The sequence below is a fragment of the Pyxicephalus adspersus genome, chromosome 4 (assembly GCF_032062135.1).
Source record: "Pyxicephalus adspersus chromosome 4, UCB_Pads_2.0, whole genome shotgun sequence".
Lineage (NCBI taxonomy): Eukaryota > Metazoa > Chordata > Amphibia > Anura > Pyxicephalidae > Pyxicephalus > Pyxicephalus adspersus.
Window position 1 is genome coordinate 127,830,456 of NC_092861.1, and position 11,577 is coordinate 127,842,032.

Here is an 11,577-nt window from a genome sequence, read left to right on the forward strand (position 1 = left end):
AACTAGCCATGATGGCCAAGACAAAAGAGCTGTCTAAGGATGTCTGGAACAAGATTGTAGACCTACACAAGGGCTACAAGACTATCGCCAAGCAGCTTGGTGAGAAGGTGACAACAGTTGGCGCGATAATTCACAAATGGAAGAAACACAAAATAACTGTCAATCTCCTTCGGTCTGGGGCTCCATGTAAGATCTCTCCTCGTGAAGTTGCAATGATCATGAGAACAGTGGCGAAGCACCCCTGAAATACACGGGGAGAATTCCTCAATGATCTCAGGGCAGCTGGGACCATGGTCATCAAGAAAACAATTGGTAACACACTGCGCCGTGAAGGCATGAAATCTTGCAGAGCCCGCAAGGTCCCCATGCTCAAGACACCACATATACAGGCCTGCCTGCAGTTTGCCAATGAACATCTGAATGATCCAGAGGAGAACTGGGTGAAAGTGTTGTAGTCAGATGAGACTAAAATTGAGCTCCTTGGCATCAACTCAACTTGACGTGTTTGGAAGAGGAGGAATGTTGCCTATGACCCCAAGAACACCATCCCCACTGTCAAACATGGAGGTGGACACATTATGCTTTGGGGCTGTTTTCCTGCTAAGGGGACAGGATACCTTCACCGCATCGATGGGAGAATGGACGGAACCATGTACCGTCAAATCTTGGGTGAACACCTCCTTCCCTCAGCCAGGGCATTGAGAATAGGTCGTGGATGTGTATTTCAGCATGACAATGACCCAAAACACACGGCCAAGGCGAAGGAGTGGCTCAAGTGGTCCTGAAATGGCCTAGCCAGTCTCTGGACCTTAATCCCAAGGAAAATCTGTGATGGGAGCTGAAGGTTCGAGTTGCCAAACATCAGCCTCGAAACCTTGCTGACTTGGAGAGGTTCTGCAAAGTGGGACAAAAACCCTCCTGAGATGTGTGCAAACCTGGTGGCCAACTACAAAAAATGTCTGACCTCTGTGATTGCCCACTAGGGGTTTGCCACCAAGTACTAAAACATCTTTTGTGAAGGGATCAAATACTTATTTCACTCATTACAATGCACATCAAGCTCTGACTTCTGAGCACTGGGTTTTTGAGGGTTCTTTTGTTGTTATTCTGTCCCTCACCGCTACAATAAACCTACCATTACAAATATAGACAGGTCATTTCTTTGACAGAGGGCAAACGTACAAAATCAGCAGGGGATCAAATACTTATTTCCCTCACTGTATAAACCTAGGGCACAAAATGCAGTCATCATTGCTAAAATTCAAAACTATGTAAAACACAAATGCCAACAAAATTAATCTGATTTAATGTTAAAACATTCACTTTTGAGTTGTTTATAAAAAGTTGCCGGCTCCTAAATGATCTTTTAATAGCGCATAGTTGTTGATATGAGTGTCCTCATGTTGAGTGTTACAAACAGCTGGGCTTTGCCAGCTTTAGGTTACCAAACCCAGAGACATGCAGTTGTAGTTCCAGGACATGCTACTAGGTGTGACATGTTTAAACCGTTAATTTTTTAATGACCTTTTCAGGTAAAGAAAAATATAAGGTGTATGTTTGGTATACGGCAGAATATATGTTCTGATTTTTAAAGGTCAAAATTAAAGTTGAACTCCAAGCAGAAAGGTAACTTTACAATAGCCTGTCTGTGTGTTTATATATAACACATCTTGTAATCTTCTGTATTCTGTGTATTAAAATTCAGATTTTACACACACACATACTTTATAGTACCTTATGTGAGGTCAGTGTACTTTGTGAGGTCACCCTCTAGCCTGCTTTCTTCTCCTGTCCGTATGTTCTTTGTCAGTAAATGTGTATACAGCGCACCCTAATGATCTCCTAGTGCAGCCTCCTCCCGCTCTCTAAATCTAAATTCTGATGTACAGATTACAGAGGATTACAAGATTCTCCCATCAGGGCCAATTCAGGTGCTTATTCAAGTTGCATTCACACATAAATGTAATTTTTTTTAAGAATACATAATTATGTTCATTTGTGCTTATTTATATCTGCCTGGAGTTAAGCCTTTGCAGGGAACCTACTTGAACATCACATATTTCTTTATATTTCATTTTCATCACAAAATTAAGGTTCATATACTAAAAGCAATTATTTTTAATTACTGTCTTTGGTTAGATGTCAAACATACAGTGCATACAAGACAATGCAATATTAATTATTAAGTAATTATTTCTGTAAATTTCCTGCACAATTACTGTTTGTTTGTTGCTCTTTATTATTTTTAATTATTGAAAATCTGTAGGTAGATCTTGGATTCAGTGCACAATGCAAAATACTTATTTAGCATAGCAATTATTCAACAAATTGTAATGTACAATTACTGTTTGTATGCAAAGTTTGATTGTTTTTAATTGTTAAATATCTTTAATTAGATGTCACACTTGTATTGTGTATAATTCTAATGTGAAACAATAATGTAAAAAAAATAGTAGGTAGTAGTTCTATAAACTTTAAAACTTTACAATTAAAGTAAACCTGCATTTTGCTTATATAGGACAATGCAACAGGCTTATTTGATGCCTTTTACCCTCTGCTTATAGAGTTGATTGAACATTATGACCCTGATTTATTGAAGCCCTCCAAGGCTTGAGAAGATATACTTTCATCAGCTAAGCTGGGTGATCCAGCAAACCTCGAATTGATCTTTTCCAGGACTCAGGGTAAAGGTACCTCAAAATATTTGCTAGCAAATGACTTTAAAGAAATCCATTCCAGTTTTTCTGGATCACCCAGCTTCACTGATGAAAGTGTATCCTCTCCAGCCTTGGAGAGCTGTAATAAATCAGGCCGTACATGCACAGTCCCACTGGGTGCTCATGTGATTAGCTAAGCGGATCAGTGCAGTGTTTTTAGAACTAAAAACTGCAACATATTGTAGGTGGAGCTCATTTGGCCTCTCAGTGGTCACCTACAAGTGCTCCAGATTTGTATTAATTTTGCTATGTGATGCCTATGTACCTGTCTTGCCAAATAATCTTACATCAAAGGTTTATTAACATGCAGTAGTTTGTCACAGACAAGGCACCATTTTGCTAGCACTTTCCACTGGCTTTTAAGCAAGTAATGTTCAGCGGCTTTGTCACACCGCTGAAAGCCGTCATCACAATAATGTTGTATTTTATGTCCGGTTCCTTTGATCTTATTTTATATACCAGTATACATTATATGCCTTCTATTTTATTTTGGATCTTCACTGTATTAGTGACATGTTGTGATATTTCCCGGGAGTACTTTTTGGTGACTTTGAGACTTAAATTGAAGGTTATCTGGGCTCTGCTGTTCCTGCATTTTAGAGCAGGTGGATTGATTATGAAATGTGTACTTATAGGCTCCATTTTTGTTTATTTTTCTTCATTTTCAATTCTAGCTCTCTTCTCTGCTAGTGATTTGTCTTATTCCTTTTAGTGCGCCTGTTTATCATGGGCAGGTTTTGCCGAGGCACGACTTAAATTACATACTGTGCTTTATGCTTTTGAAATCGAAAAAGCTGTTTTATTATTTAGTAATCGTCCAAGAGGTATTTCTGAGCAGACAACAAAGCAAGATTAATAACAAAGTGTCTGGAGTGTATCACAATCGTCGGTCAATATTTTTAATATTTATTCTTTGATTGGTGAAGTTTTTAAATATGACTTTTGTTGAAGCAAAACTTTGGTTTTATAGAAAATAAGGATATTGTATTAATAAAGGGTTTTTTGAAATTGCTAAATTTATGCTGTTACTTCTTTAGCTGTTTTCGCACAATGCAAAAGGAGCTCATTTGCAGTCCAAAGCCTGACATCCTCAAAGCCTGAACCTGAGGCCACCTTTTCCACAGTGTCACAATAATCGACAAAGCGTTGGAGCATATATTTGTATTAAAATTGGACTAACTTAGATGTGGATCAAGCCCGAGAAAGTAATTATAGCTGGCAAATGGTTGGTCTTCTTTTTCCTCCAGTAAATTGTAAATATTAGTGAATAAATTTTAACACATATATAACTGTCAGACCATTCAGATTTATCAAATACTGGTAAGCCATGCTAACTATGAAAAATACAGCACTTGGAAAATCTTTAATAATGAACTGAACCTCTGCTTGAAACTCAACTGAGGGCTCACTCTTCCTGGCACTGTATTTGGACAGTGTGGTGGCAGTGTGGTCGCTATTGGCAGGACGTAATTATAGTGTAAAGAAAAGTCAGGGCCTAGCAACAAAATAAAATGACACTTATATAAATTAGAAAATCTAGGAATTTGTTGGTGTGGAGGGATTATATAGTGACTACAATTCTCTTTCTCATTTTGCATATGCTTTGTAAATAATTGCAGTTTATTTCTTGGTCTATGCTCTGGGCTACACCACACTGAAGTTCAGATTGCCCTTGTATGTCATTATCAGCTATATGTTGCTTCAGTCTCTCAAGCCACATTTTTTTGTTTAGGGATGTGAATTTTTTTTGACATGTTTTGCAGAAGATTTTACTGCTAGATTGTAATTTTTCTATATCTTTTATGCAGAGAAAGTTAAGCAATGACTATTCATTATCATTGAGATGACTTTCAAAGAGCAGCAGTGGATGATAGTACCTATATCTTCACACCGATGCCAAAATTCTTTTTCCTTGCTTTGCAGTATAACATTTCATATTTCTTCTGCATAATGTAATCTGACCAAGAGATGAATTGCAAGCAGAAACAAATGATGTTTGTTCTGTTTTCTTATTAAAAAAAAAAGGACATAGCAAACTATGCAGAAAAGTATATTTGCCTTTACCTCTCCAATGGATATTTACTGGGAAAGAACTTCATGTTCCTTTCTGTGAAGCTTCTTCATTGTTCAAAAATTTTTTAATAGTTTTTAGATGTATATAAATGAGATCCTTATTTGCAATAATAACCTAATGCAATCTAAAAGCCCTTCAAACCCTTTAAAACTTTCAATTTCCTGTGTTTACCTTTAATTCTCTTCTCTGTGCCCCTGTGATACTGCTGCCTCTTTCTTACTAAGTGCTTGGCTCTCCTTACAAAACCAATTACACTTTCCACCCTCCTGGCCAATAGGACTATCCCTGTGGCAGGTTAAGTATTCTCTGATAGGGGATGGTTAGTGGGGTCTTGTCCTGAGGTCATTAAAGTCAATTCCCTATTAGCAAATTAAACCAGTTACACATAGGGGTACAGTGGGACTTGTGATGCCTTTCCTCAGAAAGAACATCTATATTGATATTTATAAGAGGCAATCATGCTGAATACGTGTTAATTGCCTGTATGTGTGTGTATATATAAAATACTTACCTAAACCCTGCATGTCAATCAAAAGGACATGGGGCAAGTACCTAAAACAATACAAATCATTAGAAATGCAGGCATTACTGTTTAAACTGCTGAAAATGTGTTAGTATGTTCATCTCATCTTTTGATCCATTACAACATTTGAAAAGTATATTAAATCTCTCCACTGTATGTGATTGGCCAATGCAGAAGTAGCTACACACTGGTAAGGCAATACCATTGCTCATGTCAGCAAAGTTCTAGTGTTTGCTGTATTGGAGGTCCTTTTAGTATTTTTTATTTTTAAGGAAAATAGAACAATTTTTAACAATAGACCTGAATATATGGTATCTGCCTGAAATTTACCTTAAACCACTTAGACTTAGACACCTCCTATGTTTTTCCTAGTAATGCGACACATTCTCTGACCAAAGCCCTTTTCTAGTTTACCCAAAATAGACAGTTTTTGTATTATTTACCATTTTTTATGGATTGGGGTTTTTTTTTTTCAAATATTTATTCCTACAAATGAAACAAAAAAATGTATAAAATCAAAATAATTTTTAACAGTGTTTTTTTATTTAATATAAATTATCTAGTTATTTTAATTTTGTTAACATGAGTAAAAGGCACAAACTGTACCTCTAACAGCAGTTCTTTGGAAATCTCAATCTCCCAGATGACACCAGTAAGCCGTGGGACATATATTGGGGAAGGGGGCGCCTCTCCTAAAACATACAGAAGTGATCAGCACAGACTCTTTGCTAGAAGATTGATACCAGAGCACTATTTTCAAACGGCACTCAGTAGTAAAGTGGTTAAATGCACAGGAAAAAAACATTGTATGATGGAAATCTGAAATTTCAAATCGATTTTTTGTTCTCCATTACAAGTTAAATTGCTAGAGAGTTCCCCTCTGTGTGTAAGGGGAAAGATATTGATTCTTTCCTAGAGAAACTTAAAATTTCTTCCTAAACAAAGCTAAAACCTATAGATTAACTTTTTTTTCTTTACTTTCTTTCACCACAGGCATAATTTTTTTTAAAGATGCTATTTTTGCCCTTGCTTTTGACAAACACAATACACAAAAAACACGTTATGTCCCCAATGATTTTATCACAACTTCAGTTAAACTTACATTTTTGAAGCAGCCCAGATTGTAACTTGGGGTTATCTATTTTTCTAGCACCAGAATGCAATTAAATTTCAATTTTAAAACATTAAGTATTTGGTTATGGTCACCCAAAGCTACAACATCTCCTAATGTTGCCTGTATTATTATTATAGGTGTACCTCTCAAAAATCCTTCTGTAAAGTGTTTTTTTACCCCTACTATTTGTCTTAGTGAGCATTTTCACAGAGAGAGGAGGTTAGGGGCAATCTAAAACATGAGGATAGCTTGTGCAGGAACAACTGTTTAAAAGTAGAATTCCTCTCACAAATGAAACTAATCCCAGTTAATAGTCACCTGTCCCCGTTTAGTTGCAGACACTGCCATCTTCTTGCTTCTTCTCATTCTCTTTCCAATCTTCTGCTATCCTAACTGGCCAGGCCAAGTTGATGCAACCCCTGCTTAGGCACATGAAATTCATTCAGTCTCAGCAACCAGGATATGCCAGCAACCAAATTTGACAGTTAACCTCCCTGGCTCTCTGAATAATAAGTATTTTTGAATGTCAAAACGATACATTTAAAATACTTCATATTTTAAATTTCCCGCCTGGTCCTTGCCGGCATCTGCTTCCCCAGCATTCACACGCCGGAAACGCAGATGCCAGCAGGGGAAGCAGATGCTGGGCATCACTGGAGGACGCAGACGGCATCGCTGGAGGAAGCCGCGGGAACGTGGGGACCAGGTAAGACTTAAAAACTTCCTGGCAATTTCACCCCGACTGTGGCTTGAGGTTACCACTTTTGGTATGGATAGTTCACCCCGAGCCACACACGGGATTTACCGCTAAGGAGGTAAAAGGGGTCGATCAACAGGCAAGAAAGCTTTTTGCAGAAGGGACTTCACCTGTCTCTTTTTGCTATAAGGCTAGCCAATGGTACACAGACAGCAAAAAAATTGACTGACGAGTTTTAACCCTTCTTCAATCTAAAACTAAAAAGGTAAAGTTTAAGCAGGCAAACTGGTTTGCATCTTAAATACATCTTTTAAAATTTTCTTCAGAAGAAAAGAACACACACAGAATCAAAAGAGAGTAAATGTGAGGTTGTAACATGCTATAAAGTTTCAGATTTGTTGTTTGAGGAACAGGGAGGAAAGACCAAGAAAATGTTTTGTTCAGCCTGCAGCAGGTTGAAGGCATCCACTTAGACTAGTAAGTGAGCCTTGGTTTGCACTGTTGCTTTATAATGTGACATATTAGGACGTTTCTATGTAGTCTTGTAAAATTACTGAGATAATAGGATCTAATTCAAAAATATCTATGCCATAACTATATATTGGCCCTATTGATGGTTTACAGAATAATAACATATAAATATAAAAAAAAATGCTCGACATTAAAAAGCACTACAAAACTAACATCTAAAGCAAGTTTTAAGCAGCAGTAAAATTAGAAACCAGATTAATTTCATACATCACTGGCATTGCTGTATTCCATGCTGAGATGTCAGATGTGGCAGAGCTAAATCTGGAAAGATTGAAGCTAAATATTTAATGTACAGCGCTGCGTAATATGTTGGCGCTATATAAATCCTGTTTAATAATAATAATAATAATAATAATAAAGGGTAGTAACAAAAATGCATGTGTACCAAGCATTGATTGAAGTCTACCCTTATGTTCATGCCAGGCCCCAGAGCTAGTCTTGTGCACTTTGCTCTGAAGTATTGAGATGTCTGCACGCCAAGTTCACCACAAAGCTTTACAAACTGTGTTATACAGAAACAGGGATTGAGTATGGGGCAATTTTCATAATGCCTTGAGAAACAATTGTCTGACATGCAGCCTGACAGCAACCAATATCCAGAACTACAATGGAAAATATTCTTGGAGAAAGTTTGATACTGGTTGTCAGTTTTTCCCCAAGGGTAATATGTATCCTAGATAGTCTAGTAGGGCATCTTCCAGTTTAGATCCTTTCTTACATATTTTGTGTATCCTAGAAGTTGCAAACTATGTAAACAAAAAGGAAAGGAAACTTTCTTAAAGCAAAACTTCATCCCAAATGTTATTTTCTGGTTCCCAAATATTATTTTCTATTTTTCAATAGTGAAGGTAAGGGGGGGACCTGTCAGGTTTTACTTTCTTTACTTTCTGACACAGAAACACAAGTTAGGTAAGTAAACCCAGGTCTCCTTAAAGTGGGGGTAAATCTTGGCAGTCATAACCAAAAAAAGTTGTCCCCACTAAATGATCCCCCCTCATATTCTGATAAAACTCTGGATACAGACAGAAATTGGAAACAAGGGGCTTTAAAGTAGAACTAATCTTGCGATACTCACCTGTCCATGTTCTGTCGCTGGGCACCACCATCTTCTTCCTTTTTTTTCCTGAATATAATTTTCAGCTATCCTGATTGACCAGGCTAGAATAACATATTTCCCCTACAGACAGATTTATTCCCAGTATGCACAATGGAAGTCGGGATTGTCAGGTATGCACAGCTCAGCTACATTTGATGGCTGTGCAGCAATCAGGCAGGTAAGAACAACTAGTGCAGAAGGGAAATCACCTTTCCCTTTCTGCAATAAACATCTGCCTGCTTGCCAGTTATTCCAAATGTGAATTTAGTTCCACTTTAAATCTTCTTTGCTCTATCCAAAAATAATATTCTCTTGGTTTCTGTTTTTTCAATGCCTTAATAAAGGTGAATGAAAAAGTAGGAAGATATAACAGATTAGAGATGTGGTACACCTGATGAATGGTTTGTAACGTTCTAGTAAAAGTCATAAATTGATTTTATTTTTTTATTTTTTGTTTTTTCTACAACATACATTCAATAGATGACTCGCCATATGGACATGTAAAAGGATCTAGCTCTTACATGGACCAAGGGTATCTGAAAATTCAGTGGCTGTGTCTGACAATGGACCTGGAAAGATGACTAAAAGATAAAGTAAAAAGCTAGAACTAGAGTTTATGGCATGTTATCTAAACCATAATGGGAGCACAAAAAGTCTGTCGCCTTAGTAGTTAGTATATAGTAAAGTTAGCTGTCCTTTTGTGTGACATGTTATTTGTATCCATGATGTGAACACCATATCAAGAGTTTTCAAATACATTTGTCAGAAAATATGAGGGCCTAACTTTTTGAAAATATTTCTGTAACCTTGTTTTTCATGTCACAAAGAAGACCAAAGCAAAGTGTTTAATGTATCAAATGGGTCCAATGTATTTAATGCTCTAGTGGTCACCAGGGCACATGCACTGTATGATGAACCTTGATGCAGACACCTAGGTTGCCGACCTTGGTTACACCCAGAGTGACAAGAGCTTATAGCAGACAGGAACTAAGCCTGGTCCAAACTTGGGAGGCAAGGTCATGGTGAAATAGGGCTGGTTTTAGAGACCGTTTTAGAGACAGTTCCCGGATAAGCAAATTGCCAGAAGTAGACAGACGTCATAAACATGTATCGGAACTGGAGGTCAAAGTTACAGATGTCTGGAAACAAATGTTCTAAGAGATCTTGGACCTGGAAACTTTCAAATGCACTCAGGAGGTCTAAAAAGCCTTCCCAGCCAAGACATTAGATGTAGCGTTTAGCATCACTTCTCGCTAGGAACTGGCAAGGGGAGTGCAAACACATATAAACACATGTATCTTGGGCATGTTTTTGGCAAATGGTAATGCTTGCATAAGTTAACAGAAATAAGCATAGAAACCAGGTACCACTCAGAATGATCATGTAAAGCAGGGGTGTCAAACTCAAATACCCAGTGGGCCAAAATGACAAATTTGGATAAAATTGCATCCCAACCTTGATATTTCTTGAAAAAATATCTACAATTGAAGGTTGCTAATGAAATTCAACAGAGAAGGGGGTGCTTGTGGGTCCTGATTGACGTGCCAGCAGAGTATTCTGGGATTTGTAGTATTAGCGGTGTATGCACTGTCTACGAGCAAACCAGCTCTAGTAGATATTTTTCTAGTAGGTATTTTCATGCGGGCCAAATTTGGTCCACGGGCCTGGGTTTCACACCCCTGCTGTAAAGCAACAATACCGGTATGCACAGCTGTTGACACTGACATGGGCTAGTTTTAGAGACAGTTCTGGATAAGCAAATGAAAGCATTGAAACCAATCGATCATTATGACAGGACAATTATTATTTGCAGATGAGGTAATGAGCAAAGACAGCCTTTAGCTTTTCCTTATGACAGATTCTCTTTTAAGATGTTTCTCTTTCTTCTGCTAAATCTACATTTAATTTAATCTTTTTGCTCAATTCTCTATGATTTTTTTTTCCTTCATGGCTAACAAGCCATAGAAGTCTATATGCACAATGCTCACACATTTTCTGGATTCTTTTAATTAACAAATGTTGTTTCAATAATTTATTGATTTACTGAAAAGAACAATTTAGAACTGGGAGTAAAAGTGGCAGAGCTCACCGTTACAATCACAGGCATTTTTATTTCCTGTACTTAGAGAAAAATTAACCGAGGATTGTTTTATTTCCAATTAGATGTTAGCATGGTAATATTATTTGAGTCAACATTCATCAAAATTAACAGTATGCTGCTTGCTGTACGTGTCAGATGTATTTTGTTTTATAAATGAAGTCTAAATGAATGTGTTAGAGGGCACGTATTTTATTTCATTATTTGTAAAATAAACATAAAAATGTTTCTATTTTTTAGGTGGATCAAGTGCAGCTCTCAGCTCCTTTTCATTTTTATCTATTTACAGCTTTGTTTACATGTTCTATAGCTCAAACTGCAATTTGAATTGACAGTGGAATTTAGGCAATAACTCAACCCTTAATGGGCAACTTAGTCTGTGGTTTCAGCCAGTAAGATTGTGCCATGAAGCAAGGCAGTACCTGTTGTGGTTGGTTGCTTTTTTGGCTAGTCCCAAGTTCTATGGAAATTTGTTACCTACCTATATAAACCTGAGATGAGGGTGAGCCCTATTATACTCTCAGACCAAGCACTTCTGGTTTTTAAGGCATGGGCTATGTGGGAAAATAAATTTGGCATTTTTTCTTTGAGTTTAAGTAGCAAATGTTTGAACTCTTGTTCTTACAATCATAGTACACCAGTGCAAAAATAAGGTATATCTCCCTAGCTAAGGCCAAATATTAACCTCCTTGCAGTTAAGCCCGACCTTCGCTCGGGCAAAAAAAAA

General features: G+C 37.3%; 1 protein-coding gene across 5 annotated transcripts in view; it reads left to right on the plus strand.

Annotated features, from left to right (window-relative positions):
- The window catches only part of KIF16B (kinesin family member 16B), a 196,429-nt gene that overhangs the window by 99,325 nt on the left and 85,527 nt on the right, over positions 1-11,577 (plus strand). Inside the window, exon 1 of one of the 5 annotated variants that reach the window (XM_072409600.1) lies at positions 3,882-3,942. The exons of the other annotated variants lie outside the window; for them this stretch is intronic. The gene's annotated coding sequence lies outside the window, so the exon portion shown is untranslated. Of the gene's footprint in view, positions 1-3,881; positions 3,943-11,577 lie in introns of those variants that run through there. 5 annotated transcript variants of the gene reach the window in all.